General features: G+C 50.9%; 1 protein-coding gene and 1 non-coding gene across 38 annotated transcripts in view; both read right to left on the bottom strand.

Moving 5' to 3' along the window:
- The window catches only part of CAMK2G (calcium/calmodulin dependent protein kinase II gamma), a 177,014-nt gene that overhangs the window by 142,202 nt on the left and 12,098 nt on the right, over positions 1–22,714 (bottom strand). The gene's annotated exons all lie outside the window — the stretch shown is intronic.
- Positions 5,200–5,274, bottom strand: TRNAV-GAC (transfer RNA valine (anticodon GAC)). Its single transcript has one exon. It is a non-coding gene; the product is annotated as a tRNA-Val (tRNA).

Raw genomic sequence — 22,714 nt, 5'->3', positions numbered from 1 at the left:
AACCGGGTTTGATTCCCCACTTCTCCACATGAGCAGCGGACTCTAATCTGGAGAACCGGGTCTGATTCCCCACTCCTCCACATGAGCGATGGGCTCCAATCTGGAGAACCAGGTCTGATTCCCCAGTCCTACACATGAGCGGAGGAGTCTAATCTGGAGAACTGGGTTCGATTCCCCGCTCCTCCACATGAAGCCAGCTGGGTAACCTCGGGCCAGTCACGGTTCTCTCTGAGCTCTCACAGGAGCAGAAGGGAAGGTGATTGTAAGCCGGTTTGAGACTCCTTAAAGGTAGAGAAAACTGGGGTATAAAAACCAATTCCTCCTCTTCCTCCTCTTCTTCTTCAAGGCGAGAGGGGCCTCTTTTACTTCCTGCCTTGTTCTGCAGGCAGCCAGCCACTGAACGTCAGAGGAAAGGGCCAGTTAAGCCCGGCAGGCCGATAGAAGGAGCCTCTGCCTCCCCTCCTAAGGATAAACCAAAAAATAGTACTGATGACTAAGTGGAAGCTACACAAGCAATATATACATACATGGAACAATAAATAAATGGTATCTCAAACCACAATTGTGCTGTGTATTTTTTAATTAAAAAAACCCCCCTCAAAAATAGGGTACACTATGTGTTTATATTTATATGCTCTTCAAGAATCGTAACTGACTTGTATGTAGGGTAGCAACAGCTAATACATAAGAGTGCATGAACTACACAAGCCAAAAACATAACATCAAGTTTGGCAAGACACAAACTGAAAACAGAATCAAATAGCAAGGTGCATAAACACGCAACTGACAACCCGGTGGGTTCCTTGTGTAAATTCAGTAGTCCACGATTAGAAGTTGAAGTGTGCAGCAGAAGTTGAAGCAAGTAACAAATTAACGAGAAGGGGATCCGGTAAAACCCCTTTTCACCGAGGTTTTTTTGGTCATAATCTTCAACTCAAGCCAATGTATAACTCATGCACTCGCACAGCACATGAACACACGGAGCTGCCTTCTACTGAATCAGACCCTCGGTCCATCAAAGTCAGTATTGTCTACTCAGACCGGCAGCAGCTCTCCAAGGTCTCAGGCAGAAAAGGGTCTTTCACAGCACCTGCTTGCCTGGTCCCTTTAAGTGGAGATGCCGGGGATTGAACGTGGGACCTTCTGCATGCCAAGCAGATGCTCTACCACGGAGCCACGGCCCCTCCCCCTAACACTCCAATAGGATTATAAGCCCAGTGTCAGTCTATTTGGACGGACAGCATAGTAACCTCTAAGAATGACAGCTGCAGGGGAATACATACAGACTGAGCCAAGGTCACTCAACTAACTAGTTGGCCACGTGGGAATCCGAACCTCGGTTTTCACGGTGCGTACCACAATGCACGGCCTGGCTTTAAATCAAGATTTAGCTCTGCCTTTACGGAGCTTCGCTCAGGAAAATGTGATCAGAGCATCCTGAAGTCAGCTTCCTAAGAAAAACAAGCAGAACGAAAACAAAATGCAGGCACACAGACGTTTCTGCGGCATTGCATTCCAGGGAAAAGGAGGAGCAGCCAGTGATGCTCCTCCCCCCACCATACCCAAAAAGCCTCAGAAAGAAGCCCATTTAATTGGCATCTTGCCAAGCCCAGCTTTCCATCCTGGCGTGCGGGAATCCACATCCTGGCGTGTCTTTCACATCACCTACCGGCCTAGTCCCTTTCACTGGAGATGCCGGGGATTGAACCTGGGACCTTCTGCATGCCAAGCAGATGCTCTACCACTGAGCCATGGCCCTAAAACCCTCAATTAATGGGTAATACATGAACACATGAAGCTGCCTTATACTGAATCAGACCCTCAGTATTGTCTACTCAGACCGGCAGTGGCTCTCCAGGGTCTCAGGCAGAGGTCTTTCCCATCACCTACTTGGCCTGGTCCTTTTTAATTGGAGATGCCAGGGATTGAACCTGGGACCTTCTGCATGCCAAGCAGATGCTCTACCACTGAGCCACGGCCCGTTCAAAAGCAAGCGCACAACATATCTCCCAGGGTCTGCTCAGCCTCCCAGGGCCCCGCTCCGGCCCCCACTGGTGATGGAATACGGCAGCCGACTGACAGCGCAACCCCATGGGAGTTTCAATGCAAGAGGCGTACAGAGGTGGTTTGCCGTTGCCTGCCTCCGCATAGCAACCCTGGACTTCTCCCATCCATATACTAACCCGTGTCAACCTTGCTTAGCTTCCGGCCAGTGTGGTGTAGTGGTTAAGAGTGGTGTTTCGGATCTGGTTTGATTCCCCGCTCCTCCACATGAGAGCCGGAGGCTAATCTGGTGAACTGGATGTTTCCCCACTCCTACACACGAAGCCAGCTGGGTGACCTTGGGCTAGTCACAGCTCTCTTAGAGCTCTCTCAGCCCCACCTACCTCCCAGGGTGTCTGTTGTGGGGAGCGGGAGGGAAGGCGATTGTAAGCCACTTTGATTCTTCCTTAAGCGGTAGAGAAAGTCGGCATATAAAAACCAACTCTTCTTCTTCTGAGAGCTGACGAGATCAGGCTAGGCTGGGCAATCCAGGGCCCCTTTAGACCCCTACAAAGATTCTGCAAGATTGAGAGGGGAAATGGGATTTCCCCTGTGAAGCCGTGAAATTTTGCCTTAAACAGAACGGGAGGTCTTCGAACAAGTCCCCAAGGTCAGACGGCAGTGGCTTGAGAATTCAGAAGCAAACCAGAGAGTGAACGGAAACACAATCCATCGCTAGAAGCAGCTCCCTTACCAGAAGCCTCCACAAAGGCTGCCCTGGCATCTCCACTGTGGTGGAAGGGGACGAATGAAATTTGCAATACAGGAGACAGAAAGCAGGTCTCACAGGAATCAGGACTATTCAGAGTTCACGAGAGATCGGGAGTTTAGGAATGAGTAGCAAGACAGACCATTAGTCGGGCCAGAACCAACGGGTTGAAATTAAATCAAAAGAGTTTCTGTCTAGACATTAGGAAGCATTTTCTAAGGAGGGCAACAAAGATGGGGAGGGGTCTGGAGACCAAGTCCTATGAGGAAAGGTTGAAGGAGCTGGGTATGTTTAGCCTAAAGAGGAGAAGACTGAGAGGGGATATGATAGCCATCTTCAAGTACTTGAAGGGCTGTCACATAGAGGAGGGTGCCGAGTTGTTTTCTGTTGCCCCAGAAGGTCGGACCAGAACCAACGGGTTGAAATTAAATCAAAAGAGTTTCAGCCTAGACATTAGGAAGAATTTTCTGACAGTCAGAGCGGTTCCTCAGTGAAACAGGCTTCCTCGGGAGGTGGTGAAGCTCTCCTTCCCTGGAGGTTTTTAAGCAGAGGCTAGGTGGCCATCTGTCAGCAATGCTGATTCTATGACCTTAGGCAGTTCATGAGAGGGAGGGCATCTTGGTCATCTTCTGGGCATATAGTAGGGGTCACTGGGTGTGTGGGGGGGAGGTCGTTATGAATTTCCTGCATTGTGCAAGGGGTTGGACTAGATGACCCTGGTGGTCACATACACATAAACACATAAAGCTGCCTTATACGGAATCAGACCCTTGGTCCATCAAAGTCAGTATTGTCTACTCAGACCAGCAGCGACTCTCCAGGGTCTCAGGCGGAGGTCTTTCACATCACCTACTTGCCTAGTCCCTTTAACTGGAGATGCCGGGGATTGAACCTGGGACATTCTGCATGCCAAGCAGATGCTCTACAAACTGAGCCACAGCCCCTCCCCTGAGCCACTTCCAACTCTATGATTCTATCAAAGACCAGAAGGTGAAATGGCCGGCCTTCTGAAAGCCCCAAAAGGATCCCTCCAAACGAGGCACAGAGATCTTCCTTTAGTCACAAAGGGTTCAGCAGACTGGAATTTTCAGAGCAGGAAGAGAGGGCAGAGTACAGCTCTATACACTTACCAGAAGCTACGAGACAGTTGCACAAATAAGTTACTCGCCCCCAAAACACTACGGTCCAGGGCCACGTAGGAGGAAGGAATTACACCACGCTGGCAGCCAGCATGATATAGTGGTTAAGAGCAGGGGTTGGAAGCGGTGGACTCAAATCTGGAGAACAGGGTTTGACTCCCCGCTCCTCCAAACCAAAGCCATGAGTGGTGGAGGCTAATCTGGTGAACTGGATTTGTTTCCCCACTCCTACACATGGAGCCGGCTGGGTGACCTTGGGCTAGTCACACTCTCTCAGCCCCACCTACGTCACAGGGTGTCTGTTGTGGGGAGGGGAAGGGAAGGTGATTCTTAGCTGGTTTGATTCTCCCTTAAGTGGTAGAGAAAGTCGGCATATAAAAAACAACTCTTCTTCTTCTTCTTCTTCTTCTTCTTCTAATAAAACATCCCGGGGGGATCCACGTATTATTCAGTGGCAACTTGGGAGTGAAGCCAGATTGAACAGCATTTTCTGCTTCCAGCCAGCTTGGGTAACCCTCGGGTCAGAGAGATGCACAAGCTGTAGTTGCAGAAACAGATCCCACAAGTCCTTTTGGGGGGGAGGGGGACAGAAGGAACGGCTATTGTGCACTTCCTTTTCCCTTGCAGCCAGGCAATCTGCGAAGCCACCCTCTGAACTAGGCGCCAAACCCAAGAGCGGGCAGGGAAGCAGCATTTTTCAAGGGCTGCTGGTACAACCACCACTTCTAAGAACATAAGAAAAGCCCTGCAGAATGCGACCCAGGCCCATCAAGCTCAGCAGTCTGTTCACACAGTGGCCAACCAGGTGCCTCTAGGAAGACCACAAGCAAGATGACTGCGGCAGCATTTATCCTGCCTGTGTCTCAAAGCACCTAATATAATAGGCCTGCTCCTCTGATCCTGGAGAGAATAGGGATGCATCATGACTAGTATCTATTTTTACTAGTAGCCATGGATAGCCCTCTCCTCCCTGAAAATGTCCACTCCCTTCTTAAAGCCTTCCAAGTTGGCAGCCATCACTACATCCTGGGGCAGGGAGTTCCACAATTTAACTATTCTGTAATTCTCATGCCCTTAAGTGGAAGAGAATTGCCCCAGACAGGCAATTCTGCTGGTAGCCAACCCCGCACCCACCAACCATGCACACAGAGCTCTTAACAGCCAACACATGAACACATGAAGCTGCCTTATACTGAATCAGACCATCAAAGGTCCATCAAAGTCAGTACTGTCTACTCAGACCGGCAGCGGCTCTCCAGGGTCTCAGGCAGAGGCCTCTCACATCACCTCCTGCCTGGTCCCTTTAACTGGAGATGCCAGGGATTGAACCTGGGACCTTCTGCATGTCAAGCAGATGCTCTGCCACTGAGCCACGGCACCTCCCCTATTTTTTTTTTACTGCTGCCTAAGGGCCAGAGGGGCCAAAAGCCCCTTTGCAACTTGAGGGATAGGGGAATGGAATGAAGCCGGCCCTCAAATGCTGCAACGGCGCTTCAGTTACTGAGGAGGAGCCCGGCGGTCTTTACAGGACTGTTCCAAGACTCCAGCTTCAAAAGAGAGGTGCTGGAGACAGCCTAACAGCACCAGCAAATTATCAAACGTGCGTTTGGGGGGGGGTGAGCAAGGAAGAAAGGGAGGGTGGTGCACAGCCCCCTGGGGAGGGGCCATGGCTCAGTGGCAGAGCATCTGCTTGGCATGCAGAAGGTCCCAGGTCCAATCCCCAGCATCTCCAGTTAAAGGGACCAGGCAGGTAGGTGATGTGAAAGACCCCTGCCAGAGACCCTGGAGAGCCGCTGCCAGTCTGAGTAGACTATACCAAGGGTCTGATTCAGTATAAGGCAGCTTCATGTGTTCCTGTGGTGCTGAGCGCAACAGGATTTCCCAGCGCCACAGCTGTTGCCCGCTGCGCTATTCACATGCCCTCCAGCCAGAGCATCTGACGCAGAGGCAGGCGCAAAAAGGCATGCTCCGGCTAACAAGTTACTGTGCCAAGGGCTCCCTCCCCCGTGCTCCCCCCTCCAAGGGAAAGCGCCGGTGTGTGCAACAAGGACCCAGCCAGAACTGCAGGCAGGCGCGCGACGTGCTCCTTCTTGATTTACAGAACTTCCCGGCTAACAGCTGCATTGCAGATGAACGCTCTTAAAGTGGACACACACACACACCGAAACTAGTCAGCAGGGCGCTGAGCTACATCAAAGCCAACCGGCAAGCTACTCTGGAGCAAGCACAGGCACCACCACCCCTGACCTCCGCCACATGCGCTCTTGGGCCGACGCCCATCTCGGTGCATCGCGGTCCCCGCCAGTACCGTGCGCAGGGCGTCCCCACAAAAAGAGAGACGCAGGCAGATCTGACTGCCGGCATCCCCCTCCGAAACCAAAGCTACCAGAGCTAGGCAAGATCTGCTGCTGCAGGAACTGTGTCATCCGTCCCTTTTACCGCAACTAAAGCAACAGATTGTGTGTGGGGTGGGGGGAAGCTGCGTGGTTGCTGAGGAGCTGGCAGCGGGTCCGGTTTGTAAACAACGGCCTCCCAAGAACATAAGGGAATCCCCTTCCATGACTGAGAAGCTGGAAACAGGCAGGGACGTCCCAAACAAAGGCAGGACTCTGTTCCAGAGAGCGGAGACCGCCGAGATAAAGCCGCCAGGGCCCAAAGGCAGCCCTCTGCCCCACTGGGAAAGGGGAAACGGATGTATGAGGCATGCATTCTTCAAGACATTAGGAAGAATTCTCTAACAGTCAGAGCGGTTCCTCAGTGGAACAGGCTTCCTCGGGAGGTGGTGAGCTCTCCTTCCCTGGAGGTTTTGAAGCAGAGGCTAGGTGGCCATCTGTCAACAGTGCTGATTCTATGACCTTAGGCAGATGATGAGAGGGAGGGCATCTTGGCCATCTTCTGGGCATGGAGTAGGGGTCACTGGGAATGTGGGGGGGGGGGGGAGGTCGTTGTGAATTTCCTGCATTGTGCAGGGGGTTGGACTAGATGACCCTGGTGGTCCCTTCCAACTCTATGATTCTATAAAGAGAGGGGGCCACACCAAAACAAAACGAAGACAAAAAGCAACAAATGGTGCCAGGGAATGAAATTTAATAAATGAAGTACCCCTCCGCGTTTCGTACCGGCCTCTTCAGGGGGGATCGTTCTCTGCGCAAGCGTCCCGTGAGAGCAATAAAACAAGCAGGCTTCGTAATTGTGTTATGAAATTGTATTCCCTTGCGCCACGCATTCTTCAACCCAAAAAAGGAGGCCCAAATCCAAAGTAGAATTCAGTACCCAAAGGTATCCTGGTCCTTCCTAAGGGTACTCCAACCGCTCTGATGAGAGCTGAAACAGGATTACCACCTCTTAGGGCCCGCATCCATCTTGAGGTTCTAAAACTATTTTTTTTTTTAAATAGAGCGGACAGATCAAACTCATTTAGTAAACCGTCCCTTGATATTATGCTCTCAAGGGAACCCAGCACGATCAGGTTTTACAAACAAACTATTAACCTAGTACTCCATCCCCGATGACCTTCGAAGACTTTCAGCAGCGGATACACAATTAAGAGACTGGTGTGATGCCCTGTTTGACAGGGCATTAATTCAGAAGGCACAGTCTGCACCATGGTTCAAATTACTTAAAAGTGACCACCTGAGAGCCCAGTATCTAGCTAAGATTTCAAATTATAACCTCAGAGCAGCGTTTTCTGCTCTACGCTTTGAAACCATGCCAACGGCTGTTTTAGTTGGGCGGTACAAACACATCCCCAAGGATCAACGCTTGTGTATCTGCAATACCCGTGTGCGGGAGGATTTACCCCATTGCCCACTCTATGCATAGCCCAGGACTAAGTTTCTAGATGGTACAAATCTAAGTACTAGTGGGTACAAATCTCCACTCAGAAAAGGAGAAAATCATATTCTTGCTGTCTGACTCCAATGAGTATATTTCTCATAGAACATCATTGTTTGCTCTGGCAGCAAGGAAAATAAGAGCTAAGATAGTTAGCTCTAGAGCAGAATCCCACAAATGATGTTGTTTTTGGTGCTTCATATCCATGTTCACCCTCCTAGATTTTATTTTCTTGTACATGCCCTTTTTAAATATTGTATTACTTTGTGGATGATGTTCTGTGAAGGCCTATGGCCACATACAAATACATTTCTCACTAAACAGTACCCAAAGGTCAAGAAGAAGTCAACACACAAGGCCAAAGGTGATGTCAATACAAAATAGGCATATATTTATTACAAGCTAAAATCAATAACATATAGCCTACCAAACCAACATGCTCACGTACACATACAACACAAATAGACATAAAAACACAAAATTAGACTATTTGTGTTGTATGTGTACGTGAGCATGCTGGTTTGGTAGGCTATATGTTATTGATTTTAGCTTGTAATAAATATATGCCTATTTCGTATTGACATAACTTTTATATTGTATCACCTTTGGCCTTGTGTGTTGACTTCTTCTTGACCTTTGGGTACTTAATTCTGACGTTTTTAGGGTTACTTTCCCCCCTTTCCTCCCTTTTTTAGGGTTACGTTTTCCCCCCTTTGGTGTACCGGATCCAAAGTAGGCCTGACCTGAACGTCCGGACATGGGACGGCTTCTTTTGAGGCACGACACATTTCCTAGAAGGCCAACCGGCCTCTCCCCGTGCCACTTACGAACACACAGGTCTACGCAAATCAAAACTGCCACGCGCTGAGGTCCCGACGCATCCCCCTCTCCGAAGCGTTGGGTTTTTCAGACGGAGTTCCTAGAAGCCGAACGGGGACTGACTAGCGAGGAGGTTGCCAGAAAGGCAGCCGGCCGACCATGACGACATTTTCTTGCAACGTAATACTGCAGTGGAGCGCTGGACGCGTGACAGACAGCGCGGCCCAAGAGGACTGGGCAAAGAGACCCAACAAACCTGGCCGGGGCTCTTTGTCAGCAGATAATGCATCCTAGAAAACTGGGCAGGCGTTCAGGGTTTCCTCTCAGTCAACGGATGGGGACAACATTCCCCAACGCTAGAAAGTTAGAAAGCCTCTAAAGCTTCACCCAAAGGGGGGAGGATCACAAAAGTCACCATCAGGCGAACGGGATACATTAGGGATTTTCTTTTTTTGTCCTATAGAATAAGAAGAGTGGGTTTTTTATACCCTGCCCTTCTCTACCTTTAAGGAGTTTCAAAGCGGCTTACAATCGCCTTCTCTTATCCCCACAACAGACACCCTGTGAGGTAGGTGGGGCTGAGAGAGTTTGGAGAGAACTGTGACTTGCTCAAGGTCACCCAGCAGGCTTCATGTGGAGGAGTGGAGAATCGAACCCGGCTCTCCAGATTAGAGTCTGCCGCTCATGTGGAGGAGTAGGGAATCCAACCCGGTTCTCCAGGTTAGAATCCACCGCTCTTAACCACTACATCACGCTGGCTCTCCTATAGCTTTATACCAGGAACAATTCTTAGGTCATTTCAATTTATAGACAGGTTCTTCTTTAAGACTGACTCCAGGGTGTTCTCCTTGGCAACCTGCAGCCGAGTGGGGTTTGTGGTGACTGTACAGGAATTCCCGGGCGATTCCTCCACAGCTGCTTTTATGCTTCAGAAAAGCCCACCCTGGAATCCACTCCGCTTCTTTCCTATCTCTAAGGCAGATGAACTCATGAAGAGCACCGGTATTTCCACTGAATCTCCTGCAATCGCCAGGCCCAAAAAGACCACCCTGAATCGCCAACATAAAATCACAGAGTTGGAAGGGACCACCAGGGTCATCTAGTCCAACCCCCTGCACAATGCAGGAAATTCCAAACTACCTCCCTCTCACACCCCCAGTGACCCCTTCTCCATGTCCAGAAGATGGCCAAGATGCCCTCCCTCCCGTGATCTGCCTAAGGTCACAGAATCAGCATTGCTGACAGATGGCCATCTAGCCTCTGCTTCAAAACCTCCAGGGAAGGAGAGCCCACCACCACCTCCTCCCGAGGAAGCCAGTTCCACTGAGGAAGAAGAGTTTGTTTTTATATGCTGACTTTCTCTACCTCTTAAGGGAGACTCAAACCGGTTTACAATCACTTCCCTTTCTCTCCCCACAATAGACTCCCTGTGAGGTAGGTGGGGCTGAGAGAATGTGACTTGCCCAAGGTCACCCAGCTGGCTTTGTGTGTAGGAGTGGGTAAACAAATCCAGTTCACCAGATTAGCTTCCGCCGCTCACGTGGAGGAGCGGGGAATCAAACCCGGTTCTCCAGATCAGACTCCACCACTCCAAACCACTGCTCTTAACCCCTAAACCACGCTGGCTCTAATGGTTTGAAAGTTCTTCCTGATGTCTAGACGGAAACTCTTTCGATTTAATTTCAACTCACTGGTTTTGGTCCGACCTCGCTTGGTCCTAGCTTTTGCCATGCATCGAGATGGGAGGTGTCACCTGCCCACCACACACCTACGTTCTGATTATTTGGGACGGGGCACTAGGGCGTTTGGTCACAGACCCTGCGGCAATTGCAAGCAGCTAACGCAAGACCAGTGTATAGTGGAAAGACCCAATCGGACCGGTTTGCCAGGAAAGGCACTTCTGAAATTCCTGAAGGAAAAACTGCTCAGCTGAGAACACTATAAAAAGAAGTTGCTTACAAGCGAACCTGTCCGAGTGCACAAAAGATAAGCGAGCTCTTGCAGTTATTATTGGCCCCCAAATAAAAACGGCTGCCGCTACCACCACTGCAAAGTCTTTCAAGTTACAGAGGATTTGTACACGTTTTGCACCGGCGTTGCAATTCCTCAGGCAAAAAGAAGGCACATGTTTAAAAATATTTTATAGTTTCTTGAGGACAACTGGCATAAATATGAATTATCAGAATCAGATTTATTAGTACGGCATACGCCAGTAAAACATCTGTATCACCTATGTGTGTGTGTGTGTGCAAAGTGCTGTCAAGTCGCAGCCGACTTATGGCGACCCCTTTTGGGGTTTTCATGGCAAGAGACTAACAGAGAGGTGGTTTGCCAGTGCCTTCCTCTGCACAGCAACCCTGGTATTCCCTTGGTGGTCTCCCATCCAAATACTAACCAGGGCTGACCCTGCTTAGCTTCTGAGATCTGATGAGATCAGGCTAGCCTGGGCCATCATCTATACATGAGATAAAAGATTACTAATATGAATTATGAACCAGTTATTTGCATCGGTGGCAACTTCTTATACAATCAACTCCACACACACAACCTTCAGAACTGCTTTGAAACTTTTTTTTAAAATTTAAAACAGAAAGGCGTTTGCGGTCTGACAAAGAAAAGTATCTGGGTCTGAGCCGCGTCCTGAAAAATCACCCAGTTCAGCCTTTTTCTGCATTGCTGTAATAAAAAGGGCCTATTTTAATTTCAACCCGTTAGTTCTGGTCCAACCTTCTGGGTGAGATTAGGCAAATTTCATGGAGAATAGATCCATTCATGGCTAGTAGCCATGAAAGCTAAATGGAGCCTCCATATTCTGGTTCAGTATACCAGTGACAGCTGCTGAAGGGAAGCAATAGTGGAGAGGATTGGGCCCCTGCGCACGGGCTTTCCAAGGAAACTGAATGCCCTAACAAACTGGAAGTTGGAGCAGATGGATCACTGGTCTGATCAAGCAGGTCTCTCGCGTAGTTAAAAAAGATGTTCTAGGGTATCATAGACAAGTCACAAGCCTGCAGTTTGTGCTACTTTTAAAATGGAGAATAGGAGATGCCCTGGACCGCCCCCCCAAAAAACCAAATCAGTGGGTTACAGATCAAATCAAGCCCAAACTGACCCTAGAAGCTAAAATGACTAAACTGAGGGTGTCGTACTTTGGTCACATTATGAGAAGACAAGAGTCGCTGGAAAAGACAATAATGCTAGGAAAAGTTAAAGGCAGCAAGAGAAGAGAAAGACCCAACAAGAGATGGACTGACTCAATAAAGGAAGCCACAGCCCTCAGTTTGCAAGACCTGAGCAAGGCTGCCAAAGATAGGACATTTTGGAGGTCTTGGTTTGCAAGGCAAGAGAAAAGCGGGGTATAAAAACCAACTCTTCATCTTCTTCTTCTGGGGTGATCTTGGGGACTGCGAAGAATCCATGCAGCCCCAAGCCTGTCTTGGCAATAGCTTATGGGGAGGGGGAGCCCTCGGGCTGCGACTCCCACCGCAAAGCAACCCGGCCCGAGCTGGTGGTCGGAGCCATGTTTCATTCCAGTTGGCCCTCGCCCCGGACGCTGCAGCCAGTGGAATATTCCTGCAGACATTTTAATTGTACGGTTGGCAGGGAGTCAGGGAAATGAAACCTCAGGGAGGAGGGAATTATCGAGGGGGTGGGCAGAGCTGGGGGGGGGACGCATCACTTCCCTCAAGAACATCTGTGATAATGAGATGCCATTTGGTGGAAACAGAAAATCACTTCGGGAATCTCTTTTATGATCCGGAGGGATAAGTCTCCTCTGGCAGCCGACGGCTCAGTAGCGCCGAAGATTAAACACATTTCCGTGAGCCCACCCACTCGCCCCGGCCCTCCCTCCTCTGCCCGAGATCTCTACAGCACAGGCGCCACACGCAGCTTGAGCCCTGCGTGGTGTTTCTACAGAGGACGCAGACTTAAGCGCCGCAACCGCATCTGCTAAAGCATACTTCCAAAGAAATATCTCTCCTGTGAGTAGGCTGCAATGAAGAGACCAAACAGTAAGCTCTAGAATCATAGAGTTGGAAGGGACCACCAGGGTCATCTAGTCCAACCCCCTGCACAATGCAGGAAATTCACAACTACCTCGCCACCTCCTGAGGAAGCCTGTTCCACCAAGGAACCCCTCTAACTGTTAGAAAGTTCTTCCACATGTCTAGACGGAAACTCTTTTGATTTAGTTTCAACCCGTTGGTTCTGATCCCACCTTCTGGGGGAACAGAAAACAACTCCGCACCCTCCTCTATATGACAACCCTTCAAGTACTTGAAGATGGTTATTTTATCATATCTAGTACAACTACTGCAATGCAAATCCTGCCCTTCTGGCGCTAAGCAAAGAGTGGATGCGGGATACTGCCCGACAGGGACTGAAAGACTGAGCTATTAAGCAGACAGTCCCTGGTTCAAATCCTAACCTCTGCCACACTCCCTTAGCCAAAGGATCCTCTATCCCAGCAGCTGCAATATGGTTCCACCCGCAAAATGGGAGATAAGAGTTTTTATACCCCGCTTTTCTCTACCTTTCAGGAGTCTCAAAGCGGCATACAATCGCCTTCTCTTATCCCCACAACAGACACCCTGTGAGGTAGGTGGGGCTGAGAGAGTTCAGAGAGAGCTGTGACTGGCCCAAGGTCACCCAGCAGGCTTCATGCGGAGAAGTGGGGAATCGAACCCGGTTCTCCAGATTAGAGTCTGCTGCTCATGTGGATGAGGGAGGAATCAAACCCCTTCACCTGATCAGAGTCCGCTGCTAATGTGTAGGAGTGGGGAATCGAACCTGGCTCTCCAGATTAGTGTCCGCTGCTCATGTGGAGAAATGGGGACTCAAACCCGGTTCTCCAGATTAGAGTCCACCGCTCTTAACCACTACACCACTCTGGCTCTCATAACAATGCCAGACTGCTTTACAGGGTTTGCTGTCAGGATTTCAGAACCACTCGAATCTCTTCTGTGCTAAGGAATGGACACTCTCGCCCTATATTTCATCCACACGGCCTAGCCTCTAAACTCACAACCCCTCCACCCCTTTGAAACAACACAGATCAGTGCACTATGGGGGGCAACATTACACAACATTCGTGTGGCTCAGAAGACATGCTTCCACCGGTTCTCCCTCCTCCCCCTGCCCCACAGTTACGGCTTTCTCAAGGTCAAGCAATGGAGCATTCCAGCAAGGAATCTCACCTCCCAACTGCCCCCCCCCCCACGTACATATCTTTTTAACCCTTCTTTTGCAGAGAGAATGTCGTGCAGAATAAAGCTCAGTTTACAGGGATACGGCGAAGGAAGCAAGCCGGGATCTCCATGGTCAGAGTAATAATGGCTACCGAACAGGTGGAGTTGAAGACCGAACCGGCTTCTGGAAGAACCAACTGGCTGAAATTAAATCAAGAATGTCCATCTAGACATTAGGAAAAACTTTCTAATCGTTAGAGCAGTTCCTCAGAGGAACAGGCTTCCTCGGGAGGTGGTGAGCTCTCCTTCCCTGGAGGTTTTGAAGCAGAGGCTAGATGGCCATCTGTCAGCCATGCTGATTCGGTGACCTGAGGCAGATCACGGGAGGGAGGGCATCTTGGCCATCTTCTGGGCCAAGTAGGGGTCACTGGGTGTGTGTGAGGGGGAGGTAGTTGTGAATTTCCTGCATTGTGCAGGGGGTTGGACTAGATGACCCTGGTGGTCCCTTCCAGCTCTAAGATTCTATGATTCTAAGGCCCTTAACATGCACTTTGGGGGACAGAATGTCAGACGGCCTTTGACCTGATCTAAGAAGGCACCTCCTAAGGCCACCTGCCCTCCACGTGGAAACCGTGAACTACAATCCTCATAGATCAATCGGTTCAACGGCTATGCACCCATGCTGCAGTGTGTTATCAAACCAGCATCGACACCCTACAAGATCACGCGCTTGACTTCTCTCAGCTGCCAGGGGGAAATGCAGAAGTGAGTCCAGGCCGTGGGCCACGAGATGAATATCCTTCCTGAGCTGCAACAGGCACCCTGCTGCGCGTGCCGTCCCTGGTTCCAATTCAACAGAAAGTTTCACATGAGCGGTATTTCTGCCCTTAGTAGAAAGAGTCACAAATGCAATGCCAGATTTGAGCCGCTTTCATACGTGGTGAATAATGCATTTCCAATCCACTTTCAATGCACTGTGCAGCTGGATTTTACTGTGTAAAATGGCAAAAATCCACTTGAAAAGGATCGTGAAAGTGGATTCAAAGTGCATTATTCAGAAGAAAAAGAAGAAGAGTTGGTTTTTATATGCTCTCGCAGCCCTTCCTTACATGCCCAGGGAAATGCCGATGGTCACTTTGGGGCCAGGGAGCAATCTTCCTCCAGGCCAGATTGAGCAGGGATCCTGGAGGGGTTTTTTTTCTCCATCTTCTGGGCATGGAGTAGGGATCACTGGGGGTGTGGGGGGGAGGAAGTTGTGAATTCCCTGCATTGTGCAGGGGGTTGGACTAGATGACCCTGGCGGTCCCTTCCAACTCTATGATTCTAGGAAAGCAAAGCCTCCCACCCCAGCAACTGCAGCCTCTGAACTGAAACCGCTCCTAGCTGCATAATCCCCATCCCTCATCCTCTTTAACGGCTACTCCGAAGCGTGATAATGAGCTATAATGGCTGGCCATTTGCAAAACTTCTCACTTGCGCTGCGCCACGAATCAGATGACGTATTTGCAGAGCGGCCGGCTTGCCTGGGGGGATACCCAAAAGAGCATCGGTGGGCCTTGGTGGCTGGAGAATCTCCCCCCTCCCCCGGATTTTGGAAGGGACGCCTTCTAATTGCAGAGAGGGGAAGGAAAGCTGCTTGAGTCAAGCTGACCAGCTCTGAATTCAGAAAGAAGAGAGAGTTGGTTTTTATATGCCAACTTTCTCTACCACTCAAGCAAGAATCAAACCTGCTTACAATCACCTTCCCTTCCCCTCCCCACAACAGACACCCTGTGAGGTAGGTGAGGCTGAGAAAGCTGTGACTAGCCCAAGGTCACCCAGATGGCTTCGTGTGTAGGAGTGGGGAAACAAATCCAGTTCACCAGATTAGCCTCCGCCACTCATGCGGAGGAGTGGGGAATCAAACCCGGTTCTCCAGATCAGACTCCACCACTCCAAACCACCCCTCTTAACCAGAGAAAAGACACCCAACCCCTTCTGAGGATCATGGCATGGCCTCCCTTCTACTGAGGTCAAAAAGTGGGGAGGGGGGGGGACCAGGCATCATCTCCAACCTCGTGCTGAGCTTCAGAGGCGCTCCAAACATTTCATTTGGGACGCATGTAGCTGCTGTGTGCTCAATCAGACCCCTTATCAAGGTTGCTACCGCCAGCTGTTCTCCAGCGTCTCTCTCACCTCTTTGACTACCTGATACGTCTTACTGGAGATTCCAGAGACTGAACGTGGGACCTTCTGCGTGCCAAAGCCTATCTGCTACCACTGAGTCACGGCCCCTCCCCAACCCTCAGTGTGACCTTTCCCAAGTCACGGGAGAAACACAGTAATGACAATCCCAAATTTCAGTCAGCTGCCATGGCTAGTCACAACCTGTGGACCCCTGCTGTTGTCTGTGGGGTTCGGTGAAAGGAGAACCAATTATTGTGATAGCTCATTTAGCAGACACTACCTTTTCCGGTTAACAATGTGCCATGAGGAGGAAGAGGAGGAAGAGAGAAAGAGAGACAGGGAGACGAGGAGGAGGAGAAGGAGGAGGAGGAGGAGAAGCAGAAGAAGCAGAAGCGTTGGTTTTTATATGCCGACTTTCTCTACCTTTTACCATTTGGGGGTCTTACTCAGCTTTCTGGCCACCAGAGGACGTTTATGTAGGATTACTTCCAAATCAGACAGGGTGAGTGCCTACAGAAGCCTAGCCCATGCAGGAGAAGTCTATCCAAGGCAGGGGTAGCAAACTTAAGGCTCGTGGGCCAGATCTAGCCCCCACGAGCCAGACGAGGCAGCCACCCCCTGCCCCCAGTCCCGATCTGGGCTGGTGAGGCATGGCATGGCCCAACCAAGGGACATATCTGGCCCTCGTAACAATTGAGTTTGACACCCCTGCTCTAAAACTCTGAATCACTGTGTGCCTGGCTTAGGAAAGAGAGATGAATGGGCCCCCTATACACTAGGGGTGTTAAACATAACATAACACAACATAAGATCCCGCGGGCTGGATCCGGCCGCTCAAGAACTCTTAACCAGCCTGCGAGCCAGCCGAGGCAGCCACCCCCCTCCAGTCCCGATCTAGCGAGATGTTGACATGGAGACCAAGAAACTTTCCAGCTGAACACGCGAGTTCTTAAAAGTGGGGAGGAAAAACGAGAAGAGCAGGGGAAAGGTAGCAGAAGCTGCAGTGGGAAACTGTGACCGGTAGCCACTAATTAATTGAAATAGCCCGAGAAAGGACTCTATAACAGGGGTGTCAAACATACGGCCCAAGGGCTAGATCCAGCCCCTTGAGATTCAAAACTGATAGAAGGAAGTATTACTTCACGCAACGCATAGTTAAACTGTGGAACTCCCTGCCCCAGGATGGGGTGATGGACTACCAACTTGGAAGGCTTGAAGAGGGGAGTGGACATGTTCGTGAAGGAGAGGACTGTCCACGGCTACTAGTCAAAATGGATACTAGTCATGATGCATACCTATTCTTTCCAGGATCAGAGGAGCAGGCCTATTATCTTGGGTGCATTGGAACACAGGCAGGATGGTGCTGCTGCAGTCGTCTTGCTTGTGGGCTTCCTAGAGGCACCTGGTTGGCCGCCGTGTGAACAGACTGCTGGACGTGATGGGCCTTGGTCTGATCCAGCAGAACTGTTCTTATGTATACTGGGCCTGATGCATACCTACTCTCTCCAGGATCAGAAAAGCGTGACTTTTATATTAGGTGCTGTGAAACACAGGCAGGATGGTGCTGCTGCAGTGGTCTTGTTTGTGGGCTTCCTAGAGGCACCTGGTTGGCCACTGTGTGAACAGATGTCTGGACTTGATGGGCCTTGGTCTGATCCAGCTGGGCCTCTCTTATGTTCTTCAGAGCTCTTAACTGGCCCCCCGAGCCAGCCAACCCTCCCCGCCTCGATCTAGGCTGGCGAGGCATGGCTCGGCCCGACCAAGTGACATTTATGTCATATCCGGCCCTTGAAACAATTGATTTCGACACCCCTGGTCTAAGGATTTCCATAAGAACAATGAGCCTTCTATCAAACGCTCTGGACAGACTGAGTCGTGACAAAAATTTTGGCCCCTTTTAGGAGTTCCAAAGCGAGCGCTGATCGGGACCCCAAGGCTACATTGTCAGTGGCAAGATTTGTTTCAATCCTTATATCCCTCCAACACTAGATACATGTTGCTCAAGATCAATTGATCAAGGAGCTTCTAAGGGATAAAAGGAAGGAAAGGAAAGCGAGCGCTGATTCCCTTTCCCCCGTCGCCACTGCTGGCCCAGGTAACCCTAGACCCAACACGACCACAGCCAGGACAGACAAACAGCGGGCTGAAACCCTGCCTGCTGCAGCACATTTATAAAATATACAGCGTAAACTGAGAGGCGGCTCGCAAGGCAGGCTGGCCCAGCCCACGCAACGGGCAGGGAGCGCCACCAGCTTCCCTGCTGCGAAAAGCCACGGAGCAGGTAGTTCCCCGCTCAGCTTCGGGCTCCCTGCGAGACTTGCTCCTTGCGCCGCCGCCGACACAGAGCTGGCGTTAAATATGTTCCCGGGCCTCTGGCAAGGTCAGGCGCTCCGTCACGTAATCTCTTCTGTTCCAGAGATCCCTCCTAAGTCGATTTGCTCCAACAATAAATAAAGATTCTATCACTCCAACCGTGGATCTTCTGCAGCGTTGCTCGTAAGCGGGCGATCGCAGAAACGCAAGGCGGGGGTGGGGGGGAAGAGCCCAGGCACACGGCAGCTGACACTAGAGGAAGGCTGCAGTTTATGACATCAGCATATTATTCTCTCTCCCCCACCCCAAGCACACGCACACACACTCCGTGGATCTGTAACAAGACGCAAAGAACAGGACTCCAGACACCGGCAACCTGAGCGCGACCAAACAACGGTACAACCTTCTTTTCCATTTAAATTTTTTTTTAAAGAGAAATGCCAACTTCTGCCCAACGGCCCTGTTCTATCTGCCAGCGAAGCAGACGAGAAGCAGATTCCCCCGACTTGAGAAAACCCTGCTGTGCCGTTTCGTCTCCCATCCTCTTGATCACCCAAGGAAGGTCCCAGGAAATCTCCAACTATCGCTGCTGTGTGTGTGTGTGTGTGGGGGGGTTTCCATGATGTACTACAGGCCAGGCAAAGGTTGGGCGGGGGTGGTGGTAAAACAGCAGATCTCCCCCCTCCCAACCCCCCCCCCACAGATGTTCGGCCACCAAACTCTCTTGAAGAGGCGGCTCTCCCCGGCCTATGATTCGTGGATTCTACGCTTGTCAAGTCTGTTCTCTCCACCCACCAAGACGAGGACCCCTCCTAGTGCTATGGCTAGCAAGACCCGCGGCCCTGCTGAAATTTGGGCTTCTGCTCGCTGGAGCCGTGGATTCTCCTTTCCCACAACAGGCAAGCCTGCGAATCTGCAGTGCAGCACGCTGTCGTCTGCATCCAATTCAGCCGTGTGCACTGGGGGGGGGGAGGAGGAGGAGGAGGGAGGGGGCTCTGCTGTACTCCCCCCCCATGAGACACAGAGAACGGATGACAGCAAAGGAAAAGCACAAGCCACTAACCCTCCTAGAGCAAAGAAGAAATCTCGGCAGGCGGACTTCTAAAGCCACCTTGCGGGATCAAGACTCATGTCGAAAGCGGCACCGCAAACACAAATCACGCATCGGCAGCGTGGGGAGGAACGCTGCTCCGAAAGCAAAACAGGCCTGGAAGCACAACACCTAAAGATAAACACACATACACACACAAACCCCAGCAGGGGAAGCATCACACAGATGTCGAGCCGGGGTTATAAAATTGCAAATGAGAGCAAAGGGGCCTGACCCAGGGAAATGCGCCAGAGGATGAGGCTGGCTTCTTAACTCCTGGATTTCCATTTCAGCCGAATGCCTCCCCAGTCTGTGGCAACACCCCCCAACTCCTCTGCCTTTACACTTTGCAGGGCATGTCATAAGAACATAAGAATAAGCCCTGCTGGATCAGACCAAGGCCCATCAAGTCCAGCAGTCTGTTCACACAGGGGCCAACCAAGAAGCCCACAAGCAAGACAACTGCAGCAGCATTTATCCTGCCTGCGTGCCACATCACCTAATATAATAGGCATGCTCCTCTGATCCTGGAGACAATAGGTATGCATCATAAGAGCATAAGAAAAGCCCGGCTGGATCAGACCAGAGCCCATCAAATCTAGCAGTCTGTTCACACAGTGGCCAACCAGGGGCCTCTAGGAAGCCCACAAACAAGACGACTGCAGCAGCATTTATCCTGCCTGTGTCCCACAGCACCTAAGATAACAGGCATGCTCCTCTGGTACTGGAGAAAACAGGGATGAATCATAAGAACATAAGGAAAGCCTACCAGATCAGACCCAGGCCCATCAAGGCAAGCAGCCTGTTCCCACAGTGGCCAACCAGGTGCCTCTAGGAAGCCCACAAACAGGACGACTGCAGCAGCACCATCCTGCCTGTGCTCCTCAGCGCCTAATAGAATAGGCATAAGAACATAAGAAAAAGCCCTGCTGGGTCAGACCAAGGCCCATCAAGTCCAGCAGTCTGTTCACACAGTGGTTGCTCATGTGGAGGAGTGGGGAATCAAACCCGGTTTTCCTGATTAGAGTCCACCGCTCTTAACCAGTACACCACGCTGGCTCTTATGGGGACTATTCAGAAGACCCTGCTTAGGCAGTATTTAAGACATTTCAAGCAAAGCATAAAAAAAAGATGTGGAGCATAGAAGGAAATTTCTCAGGGTGGGGCTCTGCCCGGCTCTAGTTATACATGGCCCTTTCTGCAACGGCTCAAAGGACTTCACGCATTCTTGATGCATACCTTACAGGGGAGTTATGTTGCAGATCTGGGGGCTGAGAGGAGGCTGCAAGATACTGGCTCGCCTGAGATTGCCCAGTGAATGCACAGGGGAGTCCAGCTTTGTACTGGTGTCTTCCCAGTTCCGCCTAGGGCCTTCACCATATAGCGGCAGCCCCATTTGGGGTACACTTGCAGAACATTTAGCGGGCCCCTTTGTAGAGAAGAGCCAAACCTCTCCTACCAGACGCCACTTTCCAGCAATGCTGCCAGCCCTTTTTGCTCACAGTTCTCGCAACTGACCCATAGCCCACGAAATGGACAGATTTACCAAACAAAATGCCCGGTGGGTTCTCCGGAGCAGATAGGTCACGGTCGCCCTGTTCCCCCCCCCCCACAAAAGAAGAAGAGTTGGTTTTAATATGCTGACTTTCTCCACCACTTAAGGGAGAATCAAACTGGCATACAGTCACCTTTCCTTCCCCTCCCCACAACAGACACCCTGTGAGGTAGGTGGGGCTGAGAGTGCTCTAACAGAGCTGTGACTAGCCCGAGGTCACGCCAGCTAGCTTCATGTGGAGGAGTGGGGAAACCAACCCGGTTCACCAGGTTAGAGTCTACCACTCCTGTGGAGGAGTTGGGGGAATCGAACCCGGTTCTCCAGATCAGAGTCCTTTGCTCCAAACCACCACTCTTAACCGCTACACCACGTTGGCTCATCTTCCTCAACTGAGGCGTGCTTGGGAAAGAAGCTTCCACCCCACAGATTGTCCAAGGCAGATGTGATTCTCTCCAATGTAATTCCCCTTTCCCGCAGCTTGTTCACCCAGCATGTTCCCTTCTGCAGCTGGAGATTATACTTGTCAGAAGACGGCAACCCTTCATGTTCAGACGCTCCACGTATTGCGGAGATCAGCTTTTCCCCTCCACCGAAAAGGGAGCTACCAACCATCAGCCAGGTGCCTGAACCTTTTGCCAGAGGTGTCACGCAGGCATAAATCTGCTAGGTGCCAGGGCAACCGGCAATTACCCCTGGCATGCACCTGGCTTGGAGGGCCTGGCAACTCTAGATGTTCCATTAGGTCAAGAACAGCCGGGCATTTCGCACAAGTTACGGTTGTTCCAGCTGGACGGTTGGACCTACTGGCCTTTTAGAGACAGAACAAGGAGGGCTGCATGCACCGGCTGACATAGGGGAGCACAGCTGTCTCCCCCTTCCCTCTGTCCCACCCAAAGAAAAGTCAACAGAAGGAAAAGGAGGAAAGGAAACCAAGGCCAATTCTGCATGGCTGTTTCCTCACGGTTTCCTCACTAGTCTGGGGCTTTGATTGGATTATGCTTGCATTTTCTGACCATCAGAGGTCGCCTCGCTCTCCCCGCGGGTTTCCTCACGGGTCCCCCGTGTTTTCTGGAAGCTGGCTACGCACAAATCCAGAAAACGTGGGCAAAACATGCGGAAACGCCCGGGGAGATCAAGGCGACCCGTGACGGTCGGAAAATGCAAGCATAATCAAAGCAAAGCCCCAAAGCGGTCGACGGGGTGACCACGAGGAAACAAACATGCATAAACGGCCCAAATGGGAGCGGGGCACAGGCATCAGAGGGAGCCATAACTCTAACGTGAAATCAGCCCCACCCAGATTAGTCAAAAATGCCCAGAAGCACAGGCCACCAAAGAAGGAGCAGGTAAATGAAGCCCACGTATAGTGTGGACGCAGGGAGAAGAGACAACAAGCAAATCATATAATCATAGAGTTGGAAGGGGCCATAGAGGCCATCTAGTCCAACCCCCTGCTTAATGCAGGATTAACCTCAAGCATCCCTGACAAGTGTTTGTCCAGCCTCTGCTTAAAGACAGTGAGGGGGAGCTCACCTCCCTAGGTAGAAGAAGAAGAGTTGGTTTTTATATGCCGACTTTCTCTACCACTTAAGGAAGATTCAAACCGGCTTGCAATCACCTTCCCCACAACAGACCCCCTGTGAGGTAGGTGGGGCTGAGAGAGCTGTGACTAGCCCAAAGTCCACCAGCAGGCTTCATGTGTAGGAGTGGGGAAACAAATCCAGTTCACCAGATTAACCTCCGCCGCTCATGTGGAGTGGGGGAATCAAACCAGTTCTCCAGATCAGAGTCCACTGATCCAAACCACCCCACTTAACCACTACAGCACGCTGGCTCTCACTGATTCCACTGTCAAAC

This window comes from Euleptes europaea, chromosome 4 (assembly GCF_029931775.1).
Source record: "Euleptes europaea isolate rEulEur1 chromosome 4, rEulEur1.hap1, whole genome shotgun sequence".
NCBI classification, from domain to species: domain Eukaryota; kingdom Metazoa; phylum Chordata; class Lepidosauria; order Squamata; family Sphaerodactylidae; genus Euleptes; species Euleptes europaea.
This window is presented reverse-complemented; position numbering and strand designations above follow the sequence as displayed.